Genomic DNA, 25,961 nt, shown 5'->3' on the forward strand with positions numbered 1-25,961 from the left:
TGAAGAAGCTGGGTAGATGCATGCTCAATAAAGAGAGCTGCATTCCTTCATTACATAGATGATGCAGCACAAAAATCCAATCAAGCAAAGATGCGAAGCAAAAGAGAACACAGGTCAATGTAATCAGGTTCTTACCTAGGCTGTGGTCTTGCCAACTTACAGCATACGTTACCATAGAATTTAGCAGCCAGCTGATCAAGGTTCCATTGCCCAAGGAACACCCTGGGAAAACACAAGCTCGTATTTTTTAGCTTTGTAGACTGTTGAGATAAGACTCAGCAGGTGAAGACAACAGAACTGTGAGCAGCAGATATAGCTATCTATAGTCAGTCAGAGAGAAAATGACAGTATTTCACCTGCTTAGCTGCAATCCATACCGCAGCTCTACACAGCAAGTCAGAAACAGCACTGAATCTTTTGGTAAATGGTACCTCAACCACAGTGATCTGCCAAAATGACAAGTTAGTCAAACTACTATTAGATTTACTTTGCATCTAATTTCTTCTAATTAAGATAGATGAAAAACAGTAGTAGTAAAACAAGATCAAGACAGTTTTGAAAACTAAGCCACCTTCCCCTCAGTAAAAAATTGCCTGGAACCACTGGTCATTGATTAGGGGAATTTTGTCCCAAGTTTGATGCAGGAGCATTTGTTTATATTTAGCATTAACTTATATTCCCTACATGTTGTGTCTAGGGGAATGCCTGGACTTTCCTTAATAGATCGTTGGAATTTTTAGCTACTAAATTCTTGCTTTGGCAATGATAGTTTTGACTACTGAAATTATATAGAAACTATTTTCTATTGATAGCTGGACTAGCAAACAGTTGAAAATCACTAAGAATATTACTGTTCCAAAAACAAAAAGTATTTCAAATGCTTATATAACTAGTAATGTTTTACACTTGACAAAGCACAAGCACCTTCCCTTTCAAGATGTTTTGAAACTGGCTGAAAGACAGACCACAATACTTTGCTCAAGATCCATGGCCCGTGTGTCTATGGGACAGCTCAACCCTGGTGGCCCCTTGAGACTTCAGCACAAGAACTTGGTTCTAGCTAGGGATCCAGTCAGCTTGGTTATGTTCATGTATTAGCTAGGGACCATATGGGATGCGCTGAATGCTTGCTGCATCCCCATTCAACGTACAATCATGGCACCAGTCTAAGCATTCTTACCACATTCAGGTTTGAATGAAGCCCAGGCAGAAGTCGAGGCTCCTGCCCAAGCAGCTTCGAAATGAAACCTGCTGGAATATGAGCTCAAAAACCAGACTCGCTCTCTATTATACTGACACTCCAAGATCTCATGCAGAGCCTAGCAAACACTTGCATAACACTTTGCAGTGATGATCAAATCCATCTTGCCTGGGAGTCATCATGCTATACAGGACCCAGGGTCTGGAGAACAGTAAGTATCTAGAGAGAGGAGCTGTTCTAAGTGCTTGCACAGCAGAACTGAAAAGATATAACCAAACAAGGAGGAAAAATTTAAAAAAGGACAATGCACGGATTTTATTCCTTCTTATTCATATGCTTCTTATTCATATGCTTAGACCATTGAAACTCTTATTTATGGTCTTTACTGTGAAGAGTGGTGGTGGTTCTTCATGTTTTTGAACATTACTGATATCCAGAGTCAAGAACTACTTCAAGGTATCTTTAAATCTGAATAGATTGACGGAAATCCATAGGATTCGGCTTATGCATTACATGTCTGCATACAGTCAGCACGTGAAGCTTACCAACCATGCTCCTCCAAACAGACTATGAGCATTATTCCACACAGACACGTAAAAAAGTAATGATCAACATTCTCCCTAAAAACAAGGCAGTTCAGAAATGTCACTTCTGTTGTCACAGCTGATGTCACTGAAGTGTCACTTAGAGTTAATATTTGCCTAATCAAGTCAATTATAGAGTAATTAGGTATTTAAAAGGCTCTCGGATTTGACTTTTGATATGAAAAATCTGCATATTCCTAGATGTTTTAAGAATTTTAAATGGTTCAAAGTTCAACTCTGAGAGCAAAGAGCCTTCAACACATACTCAGAAAAAAAACTCTAGTGTTTAAGCAGAAAATGATGCATCACCTTGCTGGCTGGTATGGGGTATCAGCACAGATTGTTACTGAGATTCAGCAAGAGTTGAAAACACAAGTGCTCTAATGACGAGCTGAGAACTTCCAACACTTCTACTGCAGAGCCACGACCTTACAAAGGATTGGGCCCTACTCCATAACTTAGAAGGTAACTGATAAATGCCAGCAGACAAAACAATGCAGATACACATAACGCTCAATAAGCCTGGAGACCCAGCCCATGACTCTGGGATAGCCCATGACTCTGGGATGGCCCTGCTCCCAGTCTGGGGGTACAGTCAGAATTGACATAGCTCAGCACAATGGCTACAGGCCCCATTCAGCTAGCACTGGAAGTGAGGTTTACTTGAGAACAAGTGTGCTGCCGCTCCAGAGCTGGAAAGTACCTCAGAACTCCCACTCATCTGCTGCAGAAGCTAAGCTGGGCAGAAAAGTTGTCTGTGACATCTATTTTCTTCTTTCTTCAGTACAAAGGCTAATGAAGAGTTTCACACACACATAATTGTCATGCACAGTAGATGAATCTGCCTATGTGGCATTTGCAGTCTAAAAACATAAAGATACGTTGGTGTTCAAAGAAATGAGGATCTGGGGCATAAAATAAGCAGGAGGGAGGGTCAGCTACATTACTTCCTCAAGGAAGAAAACTATACCTTTGATATAATAGGTGTCCTTGAGGGAAGGTCACAGCAAAACGACTACAGCTCGTGTTTAATGAAACAGAATCTGCAAAATGCAAAGGCAGGTTGGTACTGCCTCACGTTCTCCTAACTCCTTCCACTCACAAGATAAGAGGGAGCAAGATGAGGAGCTCTTCCCAAAGCATCTCCCCCAGCCCTCCCAGCTCATCCCCTGGGCAGGGGAAGGCACTGCACCCCACAGTCAACTCCCCTGCTCAGATCAAACTGCTTGCAACATGCCTGCCACCTTCAAACACCTCACAAGCACCAAGGAGGCATGACCAGTGGAGGGGAAAATTTACCACTTCAGCAAGAAGCAAAACCTGCTACCTTGGCAGGTTTTATTTTATTTAAGAAGGGCTGGGGGGTTGCAGTACCCGCAGCAGTCCTTGGGGAGGCAAATAAACGGGTCATCCATGGATGTAGTGGACATGGGTATGTAACACAGGCATTTATCACATGTACATATACAAGCTACATGTGGTTTATAGCATAATTCATCAGTAGTTGTCCCCTCTTTTGTACACAAATGCCTTTCCAGGCATATTCAATAAATACCAAATTTACTCCTTTCACACAAATCCCAGGGAGCCCTCAAAGCCACTCCACCACTCTGAGCTTTTAGTACAAAGAATGAAACCAGAGCCACAACCTGGAGAGGTACTGGCCTCTTTTTGGGACTGGTTGGTCAAAAGATTGACACAAACTTTTATTTATGATGGGTAAATACTACATATACATTTCAGGATTTTTTCTACCTGCAAATATTCAGCTGTGCCATATACAAAAAGAATTCCCCTTGATGCGAGTTCCCTCTTTCTAATTATAACTTACCTCATTTCCCTGATTTCTCACTCTATATTTACTATCCTGCTTTGCTGAATACAGAGTTTCTCCCATTGCAATCAGTGTGGGTGGTCTGGAGCACGAGCTGCTCAGTTTCTGTCCCTCCCCTCATCTCCACACTGGAGGTGATCACAGGCAGCTATAGCAAGGAGCATGGCCAGACCTCTGAAGCATCTCGAAAGAGCAGAAGACTTGAAGGAAGAATGCTTTCACTCTTGGAGTTCAAGGAACACATAGACATTTTTTTTTTTTTTTTTTCCCCTGCTAAATCAGAGAAAGAAGTGCAACTTGTGGATTTCTAAGCACTATGTGAGCCTGATATATTAAAGTAAGATGTTCACTGAATCACTTTTCTTTAAAATTCAGTGAGAAAGGAATTTAGTGGAGTTGGAAAAGCGAAGACTGCCACACAGGAACGCTACGCTGCCCTAAGAACAGGGAAAAGGCGCTCCTCGCATTCTGCATGCATCTTCTGTCTAAAGATGTTAGACAAAAGCGCCATTCTTAGAGAAATATTTGTATTCTTAAGTTTCGTATATTTTTCTATGCCAGCTCACAAGAGATCCTGATTTGAAGGCAATCACAGTAAGGCCAATATTTCAAAACATTAAAATTGCTTAGACAAGATTACAGCTCATATATGTATTTTTAAGTCTAATCGTGGCTCATCATGTAAGATACCACTATAATACCTCCCATTCTGCTCTCACGGACTCCTCACAAAGCCATTGGCATTTTACACAAGGACGCACCCAAGGTCTGGTAAAAAAGGAACCCTGTAATTGTCGTTCTTTCTTCAGAAAGTGTTAAAAACACAAAGCATAGAAATAAGGAGATTTTAGGGAATACCACAGAGGAACAATGCCTGCAGCTGACACTTTTTTTATGCATATTACCTACAAAATATCTGCACACACGCACGCCTCAAAGAACCTATGTAAATTTTAAACAAAGAATATCCGTAATCCCTCCAACATTTCATCTCTGCTTCAGCAATTAATGAGTTAACGATGATAAATGCCATTAACAAAGGAAAGAGGATCTTTCCTTTGTTTCCCAAAGAATGCAGAAGCCCGACTTCTAGTCGTGTTCATTTAAGGAACTTTGTCAAATAAAAAATACGATTTCATTTCTAATTTCACTATTCTGCCTTAAATGTTTTGATCATCCACAAGACAAACACAAAGTCCTTAAAAATACAATTTCCTACTACCCACCAGTGCGCATCTTCCCCCTTCTGGGAAAATAAGCAGGAAACACACACTAAGGACAGCCAGCACCACATACTGTTTTTCTTCATTCCACAGATAAACTTACTGAGGAAGAGAAATTTTCTATAATTTCAATCATTATCTGGAATTGGATATTAAAACACTAATTATTACACATCTGAACTGCAGTTTGGATGTAAAATTTGCCATTGATTATCCAGGAGTGCTCAAGTAAGCTACAATGCCACAAACAAAAAAACCCAACCCATTAAAACAAAGTGAGACCAAACAATAGGTAACCTATAGAATATATACCCTACCACCTGTATTATGCTGGTTAATGTTTAGGTCTCTCACTGTTTCCAAAGGGGTTATTTCAGAGCCTGGAGAGAAGTAATGATTAAGCACCAACAGCAGCCGTAGCATCGTGTGCTGCTTTCATGGGCTCAGCATAACGGATTGGTACAAACGCATACCAGCATCTACCAAAGCCATTATAAATGAGCAAAATACAAATGGAAAAACACTGATTTGAGTACCTCATTAAAAGCAGAGCTTATTGCTCTTCTGAACCTGTCAGCTCCGAACCTTACTGACCTCTTCCACAATGACAGCAGCGAGTGTCCTGTATTTGGCAAACAACCGCCAGAAATAACAGGCAGCAAGTTTTCCCCACGAACAATAGCTTTTCAAGAAGTTATTTGCACATTCAGCTGTATTAGAATAACAAACATTACTTAATTTAGATGTTTTGTAAACTGGACACATTTCCAGCCTGCCACACGTCAGTATTACAGCATTTTTTATGAAGTTCTACATATCCAGCATTAAAGACACCTATCTGCAAGTACAGTCTGGATCTCGTTGTAGAAAATGCATGTAAACGTGCAGAGTAACTCAACACAATATTAATTCTTACCCCTCAAAATTTCACGTATACATTTTTATAATTTATTTTTTCCACTTACATTGTTTGGACAGCGTTTAGTGAAAAATATTTCTTCGAAGGATAACTCTTAGCGGTCCCTGTGCTCGTCACACACGCCATGCAGCAGATGACCATCACGCGCACACCACCCCCAGCGTGCCGCAGCTCTGGCAGCAGTTGCGGCACAGAGCAAAGCACCCGGCATATGGGTGCAAATCCACAGGGGTGCACAGCACCTCGGGACACAGGATGCAATGCAGCAGAGCATTTTGAAAGTCAAAGGCAAATTCTATTCTGAGTTTTCCAATGGATCTGGAGAACACAAGGCCCGCCTGCCCTGCTCTGAAGGCTGCCTGCTGAAATTGCAGACCGGCTTACGCAGCACTTCTGAACAACCTGCTCATGCCCTGCTGCACCCAGTGGATCTGCCTATCTGCCAATAAAGACGCAGCCCCATTCTGTGGGTGTTACTGCAGGGACAATGGAAGAAATTGTATTTCCCTATACAATGCAGTAGCCCTCACAGTGCGAGACCTAACAGTCACAGTAATGCACAGTCACAGTAATGCACAGTAATAGGCAAAAAAAGAGGAAGGGAAAACTACTAAACTGCCATTTGTTCCTTCCTGAGGAGGTACATGACCTTCCTCTGCTCCTAAACTTTTCGGCATAGCACAGGTCTGCTGTAAGCAGCTGCAAAGGACCTGCAGGCAGCAGCAGGATTAGTCCCTCCACCCACCAACAAGCCTCCAGCAGTACATACCTCCACATTTACATGCAGACACCCAGACAGCAGCGGCATACAAGCGCACACAAGGGCGAACAGCCACAGCCCCTTTTTATTTTAAGGCAACCTTAAACCTTCACCATTCAAGTCCTACATCATCATGCTGTTCTGACAATGAACATTTTCTGCCATGCACTACAAACAGCAATATATTAGCACAGCTTTGGAGACCAACAAGCAATGAGAAAATTACAATACAATACAAGACAGAAAAGAAAGCAACGCATGGCTGCTAGGGAGGAAGAAATGCTTACCTTTTTTTTCCCCCCTACCCTTCTACAAACACAAGCGAAGCTCCCACTCCAGCACCTGAGCTCACAAGCGGCACAGAGGCAGCGAGGCTGTGCTGCAGGAGGGATGGAGGTGCCTGGAGCAGAACTGCTGCCAAAGGAAAGCGACGGGAGCCACAGCGACCCCCTCGACCCCAGTCGCTATCAAATCCGGGAAGATAGAGTGCACATCTGTTTTACGAGGCCCCTGGGGAGCACCAACTCCAGCTACTTACCCTGTCTGCATTATTAATAGATGTTAATGGCTCCATTATATCAAAAGAAGCCTCTTCCTCTTTATAATATGGAAATTCCAAGCTAAAGGAAAAACACAATGAAAAGCCTCATACTTGGAGGCAGCGGGCTGCTCCCTGGTCCCACCAACTGCAGAGCTGCGCCCCCACCTCCCCCAGCCCCAACACACTGATTTGGTAGCCAAAAATCGATCCGAGGCAGCCAGCAACCGCAGTAAAGCAAACGGGCAGACAAAGGCTTCCTGCCATAAGGAAATTCCTGAATGCATGATTTTCCTTTTAATCAGGTGCTGAAAGATTCCAGCTTGAGCATATATGCATTTTTAATGCAAAGGATGCGCTGTAAAGATAGAATAAACACATACCATTCACGTGTTCCTTGTGCTTGTAAATTCATGGCTTTATTTCTTCAGCAGAAGTTATCCGTCACCTCAAAAAGTATTATCTGGGCTGACTGGATGACAAAGTCTCCCTGTCAAGCCTTTGATTCAGTTGATGAATAAAGGACTTTGATCCCAAAGTATCCCTAGGCTGTGGTTCTGTTAATGCACAGAGCTCCTCTGGGCCCATCCGTCCTCAAGATAGGTGCAGCCATGCACCAAAGTGCCAAAGGACCTGCCACTGAAGACACTGACCTATTTTAATCTGATCCACGTGTAAATGCTACCGAGTTACCACTGGGCATGAAACAAAGCTAAGATGTATTTTAACCCCTTAATGGCCCTGCACAGGAGATGAAAAAGTTTGCATTGATAAAGAACACATCCTCCAAGATAATACAAGAATGCTGCTTGCTTTAGCTCAGTTTCTTCTGCCGATGCTAAGAGCCACCACACTGAAGGGAGCAGAGCCCTCTCCTCCTCCCCAGTTTAGTGCTGCATCCAGGTAATTCAGACAGGCGTTTATAGAGCCCCAAAATGCCCAAACAGACTCCATCCCATCTGCTATATGACCCTAACAGGAAATCAAACACACGCCCCTCTGCGCAGCACAAAGCTGCAGACCACGAGCTCTCCTTCGGGACGGCAGCACCCCACAATCAATTGCACGATGATGCTTTGGCATATTCGGGTGTGGGGAGCACGAATGTGTCGAGCATCACCTCCTTGCGCTGCAGATGCATGCCACAGCTGCTCGCCGGTGCTCGGCGTGTGAATGAGAAGTGCCGCTAATTCTTCCAAGACAAATGCAAGCAATTGGCTTTGTTGCCACTCGCCTCTGCAGCTCTAGAGACCATGCCGCAGCCACGGCATCACAGGCACTGTATTAACTGAATCACAGGCAGCGCCAATGCCATCATCTTCATCTCTCTCACGCGCGCTCTAATTACTTATCCAGATCGAGCCCGACTGCTGGAAAATTAGCTCTCTCCAGGAGGTAACCGAGCTGAAAGGCTCTTTTTACCAAGAAATGATGGGCTGGCCTCTTAGCAGTACATCAGCCAGCACACAGCCATAAGAAATGTCACAAGATGTAAATTTGTGAGTGGGATTCTCTTCCCCCCCAGAAGAAATACAACATTCTTCAGAAGACATGAAAATACACACACGTAGGTACAGACACACCAAATAAAAAGCCAACTATATTCCTGACCCTGAACATGAAGGATTCACTTAGGAAGAAGAGTGCATTTTATGTGGATCTTCCTATTGCTCTGTAGGTTCGCTCCCACTTGATTCTCACAACCAAGTTGGTAGCATGCACTTACTAAACACAGGTTTAGTTTCTTGCCATCAGCTGCAGACACCAAGTTTTTGTTTTTGTTCCAGTGCCCTGCTGGGGAAACCAACACTGCAGTCACACCATCAAACCAACTTGAAGCAGCAGAACAAAGCAGAGAGAGGACAGCGCATTTTTAAACTCAAATTGTTCCTTTAAGCTTGTAGCAACCTAAGGAAAGAAATAAACCTAAAAGGAACTTGACTTTATTTTTAAAAGAGCACTCAAAACTGCCAGATACAAGTAGCTTAGAAGGAGCAGCTTTCAAATTATTTCCTAATTAGCACGACTGTCATTATGAGCTGATCTGCTGTACTGCACACATGTACAGACACACACATCTAACACGCTTAATGCACTCCTTGAGCCAATTCCAGTCGCATGCAAGGACAGCATATATTTTAGTGCAACGGAGTTTTAACTTATGCAGCCATGTGAAGCACACAAAACATCGCCATCAGAATAACGCAGCAGCATGAAACATACAATGAATGTGATACTGATGAGCTCTGCAACTTAATGGCTTATTTTTAAAAAGGGGGGGGAGCAGACCACAGAATGAAAGCTCATGCTTGCTGCATATACGGCAGGTTCAGAACACCGAGCCTTCCCCATTCTCTTAATTGTGCTGGGTGTTCTGCATGCTAGGGATGGAGTGAGAAGAGTTGTCAGCCCACCTGACTGCAGAACAAAGAGCAGTTTTTTCTTCCATCCAGCATTTGTTACTGATGCTTGAGCCACACCCTTCAATCCTCACTGAGCGCACTCCTTACACCCTCCGCCTTCCTGCTCACACGGAAAGGCATTTTCTCTGCTGAAATAAGATATTAGGGATTCTCACGCTCAGAAATCGCTGCATTTGGGCAGCACTTTGAAACTCCCTCCCCATGTGTGTGGAAGGAAGGGATGGGGCTCTGGACCACACTGTGCTTGTCAGCACAGGGTGCCCTGTGCAGGGAACAAGGAGCCCCTTGGGATGGGGCTCAGCCTCCAAGGGTGGCTTTGCCCACCCTGAGACACGAGGATGGAGAGGATGAGCCCCAAAGCAAACAAATGCCTAATGAAGAAGGAAAGCACTACATCCCTGCATTGATGCTCAGGGGCACACACTCCCATCTCACCCCAGCAAAGCCCTGACTTGGAGAGGCCATCTCTGTGCTGCTCTACTCAGACTCTCCTGCCTCTCCCCTCACACCAGCCAGGGAGCACTGCAGGCCACAATGCATCTGCCTTCCCACTCTCCCAGGAACAGAAACACAGCCAGAACACCTTGCAAGTTAGCTGCAGAACACACCAAAGCACAGTTCTTTTGCACATTCATGCAGATGAGGTATATTACTGACCTGATCTATTTAGAAAGACATCAAGCGACACAAGGCAAGACGCAGACAATGTGAGAACAGGTACCTGCAACACAACCCATTTCACTCCTGCCCATCAGAAGCATCCCCTGCATCACTGCCATTTCCTACTCGCAGACATACAGAGGAAACCCAGTAAGGCTGCTCCCAGCAATCCCAACTGCCCTTACCAAGCTCTTCACAAGGTGGTGGCACTAATGTAGATCCCCCAGGCAAGCTGTAGGCATCCTGAAAGCCAACAGGGCAGCCCTGCGGTCCTACATTTCCTCAAGTACCACAGCTGCACCTTTTGTCCCCAGTGCAGTTCAAGAACAGTGTTCTCCACTCCCCCTACCACCCCAAGCTTCAGGGCAGGTGGGGTTAGGGAATAGCTTGACATAGCCAGGATTTCCTTCACAATACCAGTAATTCTATAGCCTCTTAGATTTGCTAAGGTTTTTATATTTAAGAAAGGGTTTTGTTCTGCTGCTTCCTGATATTTGATATGTTATGATCCAACATACACTATGATCCGACAGCCACACACACCAACAAAGGTAAGCTGCTGTGCCCCTGAGCTACACTGGGATGCTGCATCACAAAGCACAGCAAAATCCTCTCATTGCCTCAGCACTGCACACACAGAGAAATACAGCCTCCTTAAACTTCCATGATACTATTTCCAAATAACCAACAAAGCATTAAACAAAAGCAGTAAGAAAATGCACACCAGCCAAGACGCATTAAGACTGCTGTCAAGTGTCCTGATGATAATTCAGGCAGGGTGTGGGCAGAGATCCCTCCTGAAGCTTCCTGCAACTGGTGCTACTGCTGCTTGTGGAGCATGGGCTCCCACAGACCCCTGCTCCAAAGGAGGCCTGCCCTGAAGGAAGCAAGGCTCACACAGAAAGACTGAGGTCCGCACCTCTCCTGTGACATCCCAGACTGGGCAACATGGGAAGGATGTCTGCTAAGAAACACACAAGCAGCTGATTACTCTTAAGCCAGCGAGATTTATACAGTTGTTTCCATGGTGCTGAAAATACACCTGAAGGAAAACTAGGCTTTCCAGAAGGCTGCGTGTTGTGTGAGTAGACAGCAAGCCCCTGTGTTTTAACACAAGAAGTAGATTAGGGTGCACAGCGGGCACCCGACTGCTCATCACTCCTGAGTGACGCTAACAGTGAGTCTGTGCAGTTCATCCTCTGTGAGGTGACAGTCCTACCACCTTGTAGTGGCACCTGAAGGCATCAAGGGCAAAAAAGCAGCAGACTAATGGAGCAAATCAAGCCACCAGGTCAGGACTCAAAAGTTGCAAACTGGACTCACTTTTCTTACTTTAAAGCCTGCCAGCCCTGAAAGGTATTTCTCAACCATACACCGTGCTCCCACAGCTTTGTATGGAGTGCTGGACTGTCTCTGACAGTCAGAGACAGCAATGAGAAATGACAGCCTCCATAATCCAGCAAGTGATGCTGTCCAGGGGCAAAAGCCAGAGGGTTGCAGAGCCTTCCCACTGAGTGCAGTGCACAGGGAGCATCACTCACAGCCATAAACTGCATCCACCCTGCAGCTGCCCTGCTCCATGCAATGCTACAGCCCCTTCTCAGGGGAAGGAACACAGTGGTTCCCTATCACCAGGCACCGCTTCCACTTCAGAGAAAAGCCCTTTCTTCCCCCCAGCAGAAGACTGCACGTGAACCCACATGCAGACTCCAGTACTGATACCTGAGGATCAAACCTTCTCTGAGAACATGACTCTTGGTCTGTGGATGAACCTACGTGGCTCTGAGGAATAGGAATTCAAAGCCACTTCAGCCCTAAAAAGCAGGAGCATGTTTTGCATTTCTCTCTAGAAGACCACAAGCACCTTCACAAGCACCAGACATCAGAGCACCTCCAACAGCACCCCCACTGCCTTGCCTGGCTCTGAGCTGGGAGATAGTGCTGGAGGGAGGCTTGCATCTCTGTGCCCAAGGTCAGTTGTTGCACCAGGGACACCTCAGCAGTGTGGCTCCAGCAGGCTGCAGCCTCCTGATACCAGGACACAGGAGGATGGTTCACAGTGTATCAGAACACCAGCTTTGGTCCAGCCCTGCACCCTCCTCTGCATTAACCCACATCACGTGCTAAGCCCTTGCCTTCCTTCATGCGCTGTCCTTTGGTAAGGAAGATTGAGAAATCTGACCTATTCAGAAGGGAAAGTAGTTCTTCATCAATGAGGGGGGGGGGGGGAAGTAATCTCCTTCCACCCTCCCTTTCCTCATTCATGTTTTACTCCCTTCTGCTTTAAAAAGGGAAATTCCAAGCTCACACAAAACTGACAGCATACTGATGAACTGCTAAGGACTGTATTTGCTACAGAGGTTGAACGGCACAAGCCCATAAAAGCAATCGCAATATCAGCTATAGTTCAGTGAGATGTTTCATTTTGAAATAGATAGTTTTGCTGTTTAAGTATAATAAAATAAAGTGGGACTTCAGCTGGAGTAAGATTAAACCCAGGAATTCTATTGGTTTGTTAAAGCCAAACTGTTCCTCCAGTGAAACTTCAAATCAGAGTCGACTTATCTGTGAGACAAGCAATTAAAGAGAAGGAAGAACACACTCACAGCTGTTTTCCCACACAGCAAGACCAGCCTGGCAAACAAACCATCTTCACTATTTGCCTCGGGGCAGGACCCAGAGTCCATAAGCAGAGTGTTCATCTTGACATTACCCTGGTGTAACATGCACCGTATTTAAACAAAACCACACCAATCCCCCCGTGGCAGGGGGAGCGGGCCGTCCCTCCGCCCCACACACACGCTGTGTTACAATCTGCCACCTCCCATAAACGCTGCCATTCGTCTTCTCTTTAGGTGCATTGCAGGAATATTTCCATATAAGCTCTATTAGAATGAATACAACAGTGTGACAAACAGCTTTGCAAATGGGTCTGCTGCTCAGACAAAGCACAGGCGCAGCCCGCTGGTCTGCAGAACTACATTGTGCAATTCACAGTGCTACTAGCTGATGTGAAACCCAGTACATTTAGTAGCCACTTTATCTTCTCCATCACGATATGACTTTCCTAAAGGCACAGCTGAAGAAGCAGAGCATGTGCTCTCCTCCTGCAACAGTTCCCACAATCCCTCCCCTCCAATTTACACTGATTACAGGTTTCAAAATCTTACAGATTCATTTTTTAAGTTCTATTTAAAACGCTGATTTTTACTTGTTTCCTTTTCATCTAGATCAATACCACACAGATGATAAATATGTACCGCTCACCATCCACACTTCTTCATCTTACCACTGAGTATCCTAGAGTGAGCTCAGAAAAATCAGTTCCTGGATAGCACTTGTGCTTCCCTCCGTAGCCAATTCCCCATTTAAATTTCTGAGTGGGCTCTGTTAGCGCAGACACCCATTGTAACATTCAGATATAAAGCTCAGCAGAAAGAAGCCACCTCCCAAAACGTTCACCGCTCATTTTAAAGTTGGTCTAATTTTATGATGACACTCCAGCGTGGGCATTATTCCCTGCAGAACAGTGCCTCAGCCTTAGGACGTCACCACATCAGTTTCCTATTCAGCCTCCGAGAGATGCGAAGCCACCATTTTCTTTTCGATGCATGCAAATTAAATTCTGTTTGTCTCCGCTGAAAGTACGAACCGCAGATCTCTGCACTTCGGCGGCGAAGCTGTCACCAAGCACCAAAAGCAACTATCAATTTCTAGGGGAAACCCCTCAATCCTGTGTAAAGGAAGTGATTAAACATTTAATGGACGAGCAAGCTGACACGATTATTAGTTTTATTATTCGCAGGATACCTTACAATACATAAGATCCCCCTCGCACTGATGATCTTCTCCGTCAGACTCCCACACAATGCGGTTTTTCAATAGGTGCAGGCTTCCTCGAGCCTTGCAGAAGCTGCACATTTTATATCGCCGCAAATTTAGCGAAATAACTAGCTGCTCGCACATCTGGGATTATTTCACTCAATTCTACATCCCAGAGCTTTAAGACAACAGCACCTCGTAAGCACCCAGCTTACGGAATGCGACAAATTCCTCCATTACCATGCAGTATTTTCAGCATTTAGAAAAGCCCCAACATTTTCCTAGCGAGAGCATTTAGCAGAGCTTTACCCCATTAAGTGAGGTTTTTAAACAATGTCCACATTTAACTCAGATAATGCACGGGGTTTGGCTGCGATTCCCCAGCAATTCCAAGTATTCAGTAATACAGGAGACTTACTGCGCAGCTCAGGAATTCCTATTTTCCAGCAACCCCGTGAAACTCACAAAGTTAATTCACTGCACTCACAGGCAAAGGAACCTGAAGAAGCAGCAGGGAAAGCAGCCCTTTGCTCAAGGCTTTAACAGTAATTTCATCAATAAGCTCCGGAGCTCCAGGCAGCCGTGCTGCGGCACAGCGCAGGCGGACGAGTTGTGGCTCCCCGGTACAGCATCGGGCCGGCAGAGTGCAGGGCAGCGATGCCTTCATTAACTTTGCTGCCTTTCGGAGGTCAGGCAGATGCCGGCCGCCAGACAACCACTTCGTTTCAGGCATTTTTATGAGACAAAAGGCACACAGTTAGCGCTGCATTGTGCCCCACCCAGCTGACTCAGGACTGCCGTGGTTTCACTCCATCAAGCTGCAGGGCTGTATTACTGTCTCCTAATTAAGCATCCCTTCTAATACACGCGTGCATCTCAGAAACGTGCTCTTTTCCTCCCTCCCCTCTCCCTCCCAGAGAATACCTCGGCAAGTCAGATGAGAAGGAAAATCGCATGAATGAAACAATGAAGGCATAGAACGGCACTGACCTTTTCTTGCAATGACACCTCCCACCCCTCCCTCCCAAACTAGAAAACCTGCTCTCAACAAATGATGAATTACCAGCAGCAAAAATAACCCTCCTCCAAAGCACCCGCTCCCCCACACCCTAAAACGTGGATGCATACATTAGTTGTTCTTCCTGAGAGTATCTTCGGCAAGGATTTTCCTCCCTACCTTTGTCAAAGCACAGCCTGCTTCCATCTCCGTGTGACATACTGCACATCGTGGTCAAAATAAATTAAGTGTTATTGTTTCCTCTGCCAGCACCATGCATATATATTGGCACCGCTACACAAAGGCACAGTATGTGGAAAGCATGTTAAAAAACTTCATGAAATTCAAGGTATAAAACTTTCATTAAACACGTGAATTTAACCTTCTAATTCATAAGAGCAGCAAATTCCTCATGGAAAAACATCGAGATTTGCTTAATTGCTATTTATGTGAATGATTACAGGCAACATTATCTTAGCGTTTAATAGCAAATACATCCTATCAGAAAATACCACAGACACTGACAAAGTGCAGATAGCATGTTCTACTCTCACAGCAATTTCAGGTAGTACCACGCTCTCCTTGGACTATGTTACCCAGTTTAACTGAAAAACAAGACACGTAGCCCTCATTTGTCCTTTGAAAGGCAAGCTTAAGAGAAGCCAACAACGCCATGTTAGCACCAGTCCTACAGGGCATCATTCAGCTGGATGTGCTGAAGGGAAGGTAACCAGACGGGCCTGGCCACCCCTGCCATCAATTCCTAAGCCCACCTGATAGGTTACCCCTCAGTTTTCCCCTTTGCAGTGTCTTTTAAATTTGAGCTTGCATCTCCAGACATCGCCACGCTCCTCTGCGGAACTGAGTTTTCAGGACCATGGCTTGTTGTGTAGGCAGAGATGCAGGCACAGCGAGGAGTTCCTTGTTACACCAATACTCCATTGTGTATTATTTGACGGAGTCCCATTAACCCGCAACGACTTAACCTGCAGTGCAACATGGCCAACCCTTTGCAGACAGGCAGATGCTTCTCTACGGTAAGGTGATCTGCATTCTTATTTCATGAATGCCATGATTTCCTCACAAAACAAGTGATATGTGTTACCATACCTTGGTTATGTGCTGTGATTTGCCCCCAGCAGCACTGAGGCCATCCCCAGGTACCTACCTGCCACATCCCAACGGCTCAAGGAAGGCCAAAGCGCCGCCACAAGTTAATGGAAATCCATCTCACTTGTGGTTTTGAAATAATAGGGGCTGGTGATGTGAGCACTGGAAACGCGGGTGCATCTTTGCTATTCTTTTATGGCACTAAGCGTGGAGTCCTTCACACGCTACCCACCCCAATGCCAAACACCTGCAATGTGCCGCAGTCTGGCTTCGTCGCAACCAACCCACCTAGTTAAAAATGGACAGAAATCCTTCTGCTGAGACCCCCTCCCCGACCCCAAGGCACCAACAGTAGAGCTTGCCAGGTACTCACACGTTGCAGTAAAACGCAGGAGGGGGCCAGGCAGCGGCTGCCATCTTGGGACCTGCAACAGTAGGAGCAGAGGTGTTACTGCGGCCCTGCAAACGTCTCCATCAGGCACCAGACCCGCAACCATCCCCAATGTCACCTTGTTTTAACAGGGTGAGGCACATAGCAAATCAGGAGGCGCACGCCGAGCATTTTAACATTAGAACCATCGAGAGGAAGGAGCTGAAGCAACACCTGCAATGCGCATCCATGAGTAACCACTCCCTTCATGCTAGAGCTTCAGGGGGGAAAAAAATGAAATAAGAAAGCTTTAAAGCAGGTATTTCACACCTTGGTGAGGTGTGGCGACTAGGAAGGAGGGCAGCATCCATAAGGTGATGCTGGAAATCTACGTGCTCCTCCAACACCCCATTTCTCCTCAAGCAGGAGGAGTTCCTGGTTTGTCAGAGAACTGCACAGGGCTCAGTAACAGCAGCGCTACACACGCATCTCTCGCTGTACCACAGGAGGAACGACTGTTACAAGCAAGCATCCCCACCTCTGCTTCTTTTTTTTCCCCTTGACTTCCCAGCCGGCTGCTTTGCTTGGCAGCACCTCGATGAAGCAGCACAGCCCGACGCCGCCCGCACCGCACCGTGCTCGGGGCTCTGCGTGCCACCTCCCGGGGCTGCCGCACCGCAGCCATGGCCGCAGGAGGTGGGCGCATGCCGCACGCCCACGGCCACGCCGCCTCGCTTCTGGAAGCTTCCCGCGATGCAGTGCCCCGCCACGGATGGGGCTCCGTGGGCAGCGCGACCATCCCGCGGCCGTCACGGCGGAGCGAGCGGCGAGGCGTGCTCCGCTCCGCACCTCGCGGGGCTGGGAGCGGCGGGTGCGATGCTCGCTCAACTTGGGGGATTATAACTTAAGAAATAACACTCCGACAGGAGCCGCCGCGGAACACAGCGCCCGGGGCACCTCCGCAGCGCCCGCCCCTCCCGCAGCGCGGTGTGGCTGCCCGGCCGCCCCCCGCCCCGAGCCGCCCCCTCCCCCCGCGGCACCTCCGCCACTTGCGGAAACTTTTCCCCCATCCCCAACGCGCTGCTCACCGGACCCGGTGCTGCTGGGGGGGAGAAGCGGAGCCGCCCGCAACAGGTCCGCACCCCGCGGCGTAGGGGGGCCCCGCTGCGGCTCGCCCACCTGCGGGGCCGGGCGCGGCTCGGCGGCGAGCGGCGGCCTCCCCTGCTGCAGGAGGCAGGAGGGGCGGGGGCGGCGGGGCCGTATATACCGGGCACCCCCCGCCCCCGCGGGATGGGAGGGGATGCGGGGCGGTGCGGTGCGCGGTGCGGTGCGCGCGCACGGCGGTCAGGTGACGGGGCAGCGCTGCCACTGCGGAGCCGGGCGGGACCGAGCCCCGATTCCCCCCCCGCCCTGCGCAAAATGGTGTCCGTAGGGCTGAGCCGGGGGCAAATGGGGCGGGAGGGGGCCGGGAGCATCCTCCCTCCCCCCCGACCCCATAGGTAAAAGCCGGTGATGGGGGTTGCGGTGCGCACGCCCCGTGATGGAATGAGATGAATTAAAAGATGGACCGGCCGTGCTCGCTCTGCTCTTTAGGAGCTCAGTGCCCGGAGGGGGGGTCTCGGGCCGCTGTGCCCCTCGGGCTCTGTGCTCCTCTTCTGGGACTGCCGCCCTTCTGGATGGGGGCTAAGGGGCCACGCACTGCGGCCACATCACCGCCTGCCAGCAGAAATCCGTGCGAGCCCCCAACTCCCCTGTGGGCGCTTTCAATCTTCATTCCTCGGCTGCAGCCTTTCTGCCCGTGTGTCGGCTGTCACTCGGCTGCCTGAGGCTCGCGTTGCAGTGAGGCTTTTCCCCTGACCTCGCAGGTTCCCCTTCCCTCGGTTCTCCCCGCAATCCTTTAACTACAGTCCCGTAGCTCATTGCCATCCCGAAGCTGGGTTTTTCCTGCTAGAAATTTCTCACGAGAGCGCGTCTCCCTGACATGATCCACTTACTGCCTTTTCCTTGTCAAGTGCGGGCTTGTTTTCCAATAGAAATAAAAGCAAAGAGCTAATTCTGCAATCCTGAGGCAGGCAGCGCTCGCGCTGAAATCAAGGGGAGGCTCGTCTCGGCGCACAGATTGCAGGTTCGGCATCAAAATCGTTGTAATAAAACGCTGTCACAGGAGCAGCGTCTCCCACTTTGAAAATAAACCATCTCTGCTCCAGCGAGGTGTTTGTGCAGCAACAGGAGGCTATCGATTTGGGAGAGCACTCGGAGGCACGGGCACTCCCAGCCCTTGGTGCTATGGAGAGCAACGCTTGCTGCTGGCAAAAGTGCAGAGGCAAACATCTGTCTGCAGTGGGGACCCTGGGGCTGGTGGCCTGCAGGATGCTGGGGAATAAGGGCTGCATCACAGCCATTGCTGACCTGGGGGATTCTTACAAGAGGGAGGACAGAATTGTTGGAAATAGTGGTAAAATGCGAACAAATCTACGATACAGGGCAGAGTGTGTGCGGGAGAGAGGGAGCATGCACAAGCATGAGGAGGAGGAAGGTTTAGCACCTTGTTTATGTACATTTCCAGGATTTCTGTAGTCATGCAATCATCCCATTATACTCATGGCATAAGAATACTCGCTGTTATTTCTGAACAAAAGCTTCCAAGCACTTAAATGACATAAAACAGAAAATTGAGTCTTTAAACAGTGCTAGAAAGTGTTTCCAAAGAATGTGACTCTAATCCCAATAAATACCAAAGCTGTGAAAAACATAAGGAGTTGATTACTTTGGAGTCTTGTAACTTATGGTTCATAAAGAAGTGCTCTTTGCCTGACAGAGCTCGTTTTTAGGAGTTGAGTCGCTGAGAGGGTCTGAGCCACAACTGCCTTAATCCTATAGGAGATGGTGAAGTCCTTCCCACTGTATCTGCCCTGAAAGTCGCCTTACAAAGCATGGAAAGAGTTACGGGTGCTTTAATAAGTAATGGTCTCACAGCACCAACCTTTTCAGCCCCTCACCAGAGAACATCTCTACCATAACAAAATTAGTTCAACTTGAGTCCATGAACATTTTGTTTCCCCCAGGGGAATGTGAGCACGGTATTTCCTCAATTGCGCAAACAAATTTTGATGTAAAGGAAGCTGAAACAACGCATCACTCAGAGAAAATCTAACGCGCTCAGCCTTTAATCTGTTTAACATAAATAGCTGCCATAACTGCTGTGAATGGGGCAGTTCATCAGCGGCCCCAGGATGGAGGCTTGGAAGTCATGGTATGAAATCTATTCATCTTGCATCCCACATCCTGAAAAATGGCAATATACGTGTCTGGTGCTCTGAGATGTGCCGATAAGGCACGGCTCTGTTAGTGCCATTTATGTGGGGAGCAGCTCGCTGATCAAGTGTCAAATATGGTTTAAGGGTATTTGGAGGGCACAAAACAAGTCACATGGTGCTGGGTCTGTACACCAGTGTCCAGCATCTCCCAAGGGCTCAGGAGAAAAGGACTGAAGGGACCGTGACTTTTCCCACCTGCCTTTCAACATTTGGTCTAAGTCTGGTCTAAGAACTTTCAACTTTTGGTCTAAGACAAAGAGCACTTCTCCAGCTTTCCCATGATGTACAGTGCTCACTATTCCAAAGAGCCTTTTTAAGCAAAGCACAAAGCAAATCCCTCACTGAAACTAGGGCAGTGGGCAGCCTGCATGACACACAGCAGGGCTTGAGAGCTCCTGGTGTCATAAAATGCGGTGCAAGCTGGCAATGTTTGCATCTAAATTGAGTGCTCTGAACAAACATTTTGGAATTGCTCATAAACAACAGGTTCCAGTAAAGATGTGAGTAATGCCATTAGTCATCACAATTGGACCTTTTGCATCGCCATGGACTTTGGAGGCAAAGTTCCCATTGACTTCAGCAGGAATAGGTTGGATTTCTGATAGATTTACTGCCCTTACCTCACGTGTTGAAAACTTCAGGGTCCATCAGAATACCACACTGTGTGATTGTTCTCATATTAACAGCAGAACAGAAAACCATCTTGGAACACTAAGAAGCTGATGCGAGAGTGTTAATAAAAGAGTGCATTAAACGATGATGCCTCTTTTGAAAGGAAATTCAAAGGCATATGGGGCCATTACCTTTCATATCCTGGCAATTGGGAAATTAACCTTTAGCTCTTCTCCGTTGACCTTCTCTTTTTTCTCTGTTTCTGTCATTCATCCTTGTTTCCTAATGACTGGAAAAGATAGATGAGTTTTGTGATATATGCTTTCTTAGATACACGCTGCCTCCTTCCCATACCTTCGCAAATGCTGTAGCGCTTGTGTTTGCTCAGCTATTGGTACAGTTACAGCATCACCCGGATTTACTTCCACCTCATCCTTTTCAGTACCCCAGATGAACTGTTCACACTACATTTATTTCACATCCCATGCTATTTGAGTGGGCATGTTGGTGATGGATTGACATTTGGACCAGGTGATCTCGGAGGTCTCTTCCAACCTTGGTGATTTTATGATTCAGTGATTTCATGGGGCCTTTCCAAGGTATAAATCTGACACCCATCTTCTGCTGTCACCTGGAGGAAGGTAAAGTCCTGGAGGTGCTGAAAGCAGTGGGTAGTCACTGCTTTCAGGAGAGGTTGGACCTTTTGGATTTGCGTGGGGTGATGTTGCACAGGTAGGACACGGAGGTAGAAAACCAGATACTAGGAGAAAGGAACCTGTAACAGCTGTACCCAATGGGTGGAGGCCAAGTTCCCCTGCTGTCCAAGGAGGACATCAGATCAGCGAGTTTCAAAGGATATGAAAACACCACAGCTAACCACAGGAAAGGTGGCTAGAAAGCCAGCAGACAGTGATCACGGCTCTTTTCAGGGCAATGACAATCGTTTACAAAATTCCTGACGTTCCACTAACAGGCAAAATTGGCTTTATCAGAACAAGACCCAAGAGAGCAAGAAGTGGCCTTTTATCCCGAAAAACGGAAACTCTGTCTGAGCAAGGTCTGGGCTGCCTTTGCCTGCAGAGAAAGCGAAAGCCCTGAGTCATCACGCTGACTCGGCTGCAAACCAGGCTCTGAATTCCCACCTATGTTCACTGCACATATTGCAGATGAAATGCTGCTGACACAGCTGTGTTTCACCATGTGCCAAAATGGGCGATTCTCCTGCGGTTTTCTTTTCTGTGGGGGCTTCTCTCTGCCTTGGGTTGTGCCTGCGTGTATGTTGTACGCCGAGAGCAAAGTCTGGCAGAGCTTGTCCTCTCAGTTCAGGGAGCACTTGGTGACTTGCTCTTAGCCAAAATGTTTGTTTGTTTGATTGTTTTTAAAGACATTTTCCCTGCAGAAGCTGAAGATGGGTTGAGTTCCAGGTTTCATCCTCTCATGAGGTGTGTCTGGGCCACTCCAAAGCACTGCTGGGTGCTCCCAGACCCTTGTTCTGGTCACACCAAACCCCTCAGCATCTCTGCAGCCACCTACATGGCTTTGTTCTGCTCTGGCCTTTGCTTTGCTCCTCCGGCCATCCCTCCTCAGGTCACAGCCACACACGTGCAGGGCAATGCTTGCCTTGTCCCTGGGCTGCTGCTGCTTGCAAGCAGGAGCACTCAAGGGACAGTGTGTCACTGAGCAGTAATAGAAATAAATGCAGGCAGAGCCCCCTCCTGTTGCCCACAGAGGCTATTTTTGGAGGAACTATTTTAAGGGTTGTTCTGGCGTTCCACATCCTGACATTTCAGCACTTTTACCTCACCTACTGTCTGCACTAATGGGTTTTCAGCGACAGATCATCCCTATCAACCCACTGCAGTGATCCTTTATGCCCTATCTGCGCTATACACACCGTGTCAGCAGCACCTTTTATTTATAAAACAATAACTCCAGGAATAAAGGGACATTCCCGCCCTCCCACTGTCCCCAGAGCCTTGGAACTCCTGCATCCTTTTAGCATTCACTGTGTGTGCAAAACACACTTTGTGCAGAAACTGGTTAATAAATAAAATTGAAAGGTGCTCCAGAGTGACCCACAAGGCGGGGGTAATCTTGTATTCTGTTCCTCATGCTTTCTCACTTTACTTCTGATGTTTACAGATATTTTTTTCCTCATCTGTTTGCACGGGGAAGAGATGCTGACATTGCCCTCTTCGTGAATAAATCTCTTCTCAGCATGTTGGCCAGCACAATAAGAAATTATCAAACAAATTAGAGCCTGAACCAACAACCTTTTCTCATGAAAGCAAACCTATCCCTGGGCCAGCTCATGGACTGCAGGAGGCTTTCTCCATAGCAAGAGCCACTCGTGTGCTTCACATACAAGGACTGGGGAGTTTTGTGCTGCAGAACTTGACTGCCAGCCAAGGCTGGATGCAGCTCAGCAAAGGGAATCAAGGTGGATGTCAGGGACCAGTCTCAATTTCCTTTTCTTCTGCCACCTGGCACGGGCATTTGTTGGAGGGGCCAGAGGTTGCTGTAACTTGTGCCGCTGCTTAAGGTCCTTGTGGAAATATATGCTTCCAAATATTGTGTGTGTGAGATGCCTTGCCTGCCACACACAGATGGTTTGGGGCACTTATCCAGGTGTGGCCCATATTGCCATGTCTACCATGTGCTAAGCTTCCCTCTTGCCTCCAGTGCAGAAGCGATCAGGTGCTGGGGTACTTGCACAATACAAGTTGCTTATGACCTACGTCCTCACCAACTCAGCTGGACATGGGTGCCCTGGACCCTTCCCCATGCAGGAGAAATGCCTTCCCCTGAGTTTCAGTCTGAAGAGCACCTCACTCGCCAGCTCTGAAGCAACTTTGGCTGTGGCAAAGGATGGCTTCATCTTCTTCTGCTTTTTGGGAGCCAGAAAATTCTGCTCCCAGAGATGGTTCCCAGGACTGTAGACCTATTTGGGCATGCTTGCCCTGCTGGAGCACCAACCAAACTTGTGGATTCTGGTGCCCAAAATTAGAAGTAAAAGGATAGAAAATACATATACTAGGAACTGTTTTTTGTAAATGGCTGAAGTGTATTGGGTGCAATAATAGAGAATTAAAAATTAATAACACTAACTCAGGCTCTCAGCAGTCCTGGTTCCCACTGTGCTGAAAATGGTTTCAATGTAAGTCTTTCATGTGCTGGAGCCAACCAGATAAGCAAAACTCTTCTTGGTATCTTCCTCTACTCAAGCTAGAATAGTCAATAAAGCCTTTGTGTTATGCCTGGCGAAGAAATGACCAAAACAACAATATCTCAAGCCAAGAAAAACCTTGCAAGGGAAAAGATGATAGGATTTCAACTAAACAGCAGAAGTGTGCTTCGGTGTGAATAACTCCATAGGCCCGTGCACACAGCAAACATGGTGCTGCCAGCCAGTGTCTGTCAAGTGCACCCAGCAACAGTGAGCAGTGTGCAGACATTTACTTTGCCATGGCTTCTTGGTTAGTAGGGTTTGAAGGTTAAATAAACACATAAACACCAGTAACAGTCCCACAAAATGGTGCCAGTTTTACAGAGCTAGGGATGTAAGGCAGAACGTACAGAAGAAAAAAGGAAACAAAACCCACTGAATGATAATTTAAACAGTCACAGCTGATGGATGCATGTTGGAAGGGAGGCTAATTAAAGAATTATTTATGCAAATATCCAAAATGTAAACAATGAGAAGTCCCCTCTGGATGCACAAGCCAAATGCTTTTCACTGCCTCCTCTTCCCAAGTACTGAAAGACCAAAATCTTGTGGCCGTCTTTTGCATTGCTGCCAAAGGCCTTGGAGCACAGGAGTCAGTCCAGGAGCAGAAGCATTAGAGCCCCTGTATAGTAGAGAAAATGGCCCTCGATTCTGGCCTGCTGACTGGAAATAGCTGTCTCCTTCCTGTGAGGGACAACCGAGACGAGGGCTTTAAAGACATTTGTCTTAGTGGTGATGGCTAAGGGCAGAAACTACTCTCATCTCCCCTTGCTTCCTCTGCCCCTCAGCATAACACACGTATCTCAGTGCAAAGCACAGGATGTTCACGTTAGCTTGCAGCATATTGTTCAGAAAGGCTTTAATAATTCATTGGAATAATTAAAGAGGAAGAAATCCATAACTTTCTGTGGCAGTTTGCTCCCAGTGCTAAAAACGTGCACCACATTTGCCATTTGAGTGGGCCTGAACTCACCATCCACTCTTTGATGCTTTCTGTCCCTTTCTTCCAAGAGGTTAAAAGAGCTCTTTAATACCCAACATTTTCCCTCCCTTAGAGTGCTTATCTGTTCTCTCTCATCACTCCTCAGTCCTATTTCTGATGACCTAAACAGACTGAACTCCCAGCCTCTGTCAGGGAGCAGCAATCTGGTTGTCCAATTGTTTTGCATCTCCTTTCTTGATGTGCTTGCTGATTTTTCAAAATACTTCTGGAAACATGGATGTCAGAAGCACACCACACTGTGTATTCTCCATTTGGTTTCATCAGTGCTGCGTGCAGATGTACTTTGTAACAGGTTTTTTGTTTGTTTGTTTGCTCATTTGTTTTTTAATAAACAGCTCTTTCTTAACCATTGGGATCCATGGATTTCACTTAAGGACTATTTCCAGGCTGCAGACTTCTACTTTCTAGGTGTAATCAGTATTTGGTGTGGCATTTCAGCTAAAGAGACTCTCTGTAAACTGTTCCACTGGAGTTCACATCACTCTGCTCATCCCTGTGGTCACCTCATCTGTCTTGCAGTGCAGATTGCTTCTCCTCAGCTCTTGAGGCTGGTTCATCCAGGCTAGTTGCCCTGGTATTTATTTAATCTTAGTGCTTTTTAGTGTCTGCTATACTGTGAAAGACAGGAGATTAAGGAGACAGAGGTAGAAATTAGTTTTTTCTTTATTCCTTTTCATAAAGCCATAGAATTACAGAGTGCTTTGGGTCAGAAGGGTCCTTAAAGCCCACCCAGCTCCAACCCCCCCACTTCTGGCAGGGCTGCCACCCACTGGATCAGGATCCCCAGGGCCCCATCCATCCTGCAGGGATGGGGCACCACAGCTTCTCTGGGCAGCTGTGCAGGGCCTCATTGCCCTCTGAGTGAAGAATTTTCCCCTAACACCTAACCTAAATTTCCCCTCTTTTATTTTAAAGCAGTTTTCCCCTTGTTCTATCACTGTCACTAAAAAGTCAGACCCCATCCTGTTTATAAGCTCCCTTCAAGTACCGGAAGGCTACAATGAGGGCTCCTCAGGGCCTTCTTTTCTCCAGGCTAAACAAGTCCAACTCCTTCAACCATTCTTCATAGGAGAGCTCTCACCCTTTGATCATCTCCACTGCCCTCCTCTGGACCCACTCCAATAGCTCTACATCTTTTCTGTACTGGTGGCCCCAGGCCTGGATACAGTACTCCAGATGGGGCCTGTGAGGGCAGAGCAGAGGGGGACAACCCCCTCTATCTTCCTGATGGCCACCACTCTATTGATGCAGCCCAAGATGGTGTTGGCCTTCTGGGCTGCAATTGCACACTGCTGGCTCAGGTAATTTGAGATCACAGCAGTTCTCTTCTGGAAAAGAGAAATAGTTTCTTTCATGGAAAAA

The 25,961-nt window shown here is 47.1% G+C and overlaps 1 long non-coding RNA gene across 1 annotated transcript in view; it reads right to left on the bottom strand.

Annotated features, from left to right (window-relative positions):
• The window catches only part of LOC107309254, a 53,807-nt gene extending 36,059 nt beyond the window's left edge, over positions 1 to 17,748 (bottom strand). The window contains exons 1-2 of the long non-coding RNA XR_001553131.2: positions 17,530 to 17,748; positions 16,445 to 16,496 (exon numbers count right to left, since the gene is read on the bottom strand). This is a non-coding gene — a long non-coding RNA (uncharacterized LOC107309254). The remainder of the gene's footprint in view (positions 1 to 16,444; positions 16,497 to 17,529) is intronic.
• Positions 17,749 to 25,961: the final 8,213 nt, after the last annotated feature.

The sequence above is a fragment of the Coturnix japonica genome, chromosome 2, assembly GCF_001577835.2.
Source record: "Coturnix japonica isolate 7356 chromosome 2, Coturnix japonica 2.1, whole genome shotgun sequence".
NCBI lineage: Eukaryota > Metazoa > Chordata > Aves > Galliformes > Phasianidae > Coturnix > Coturnix japonica.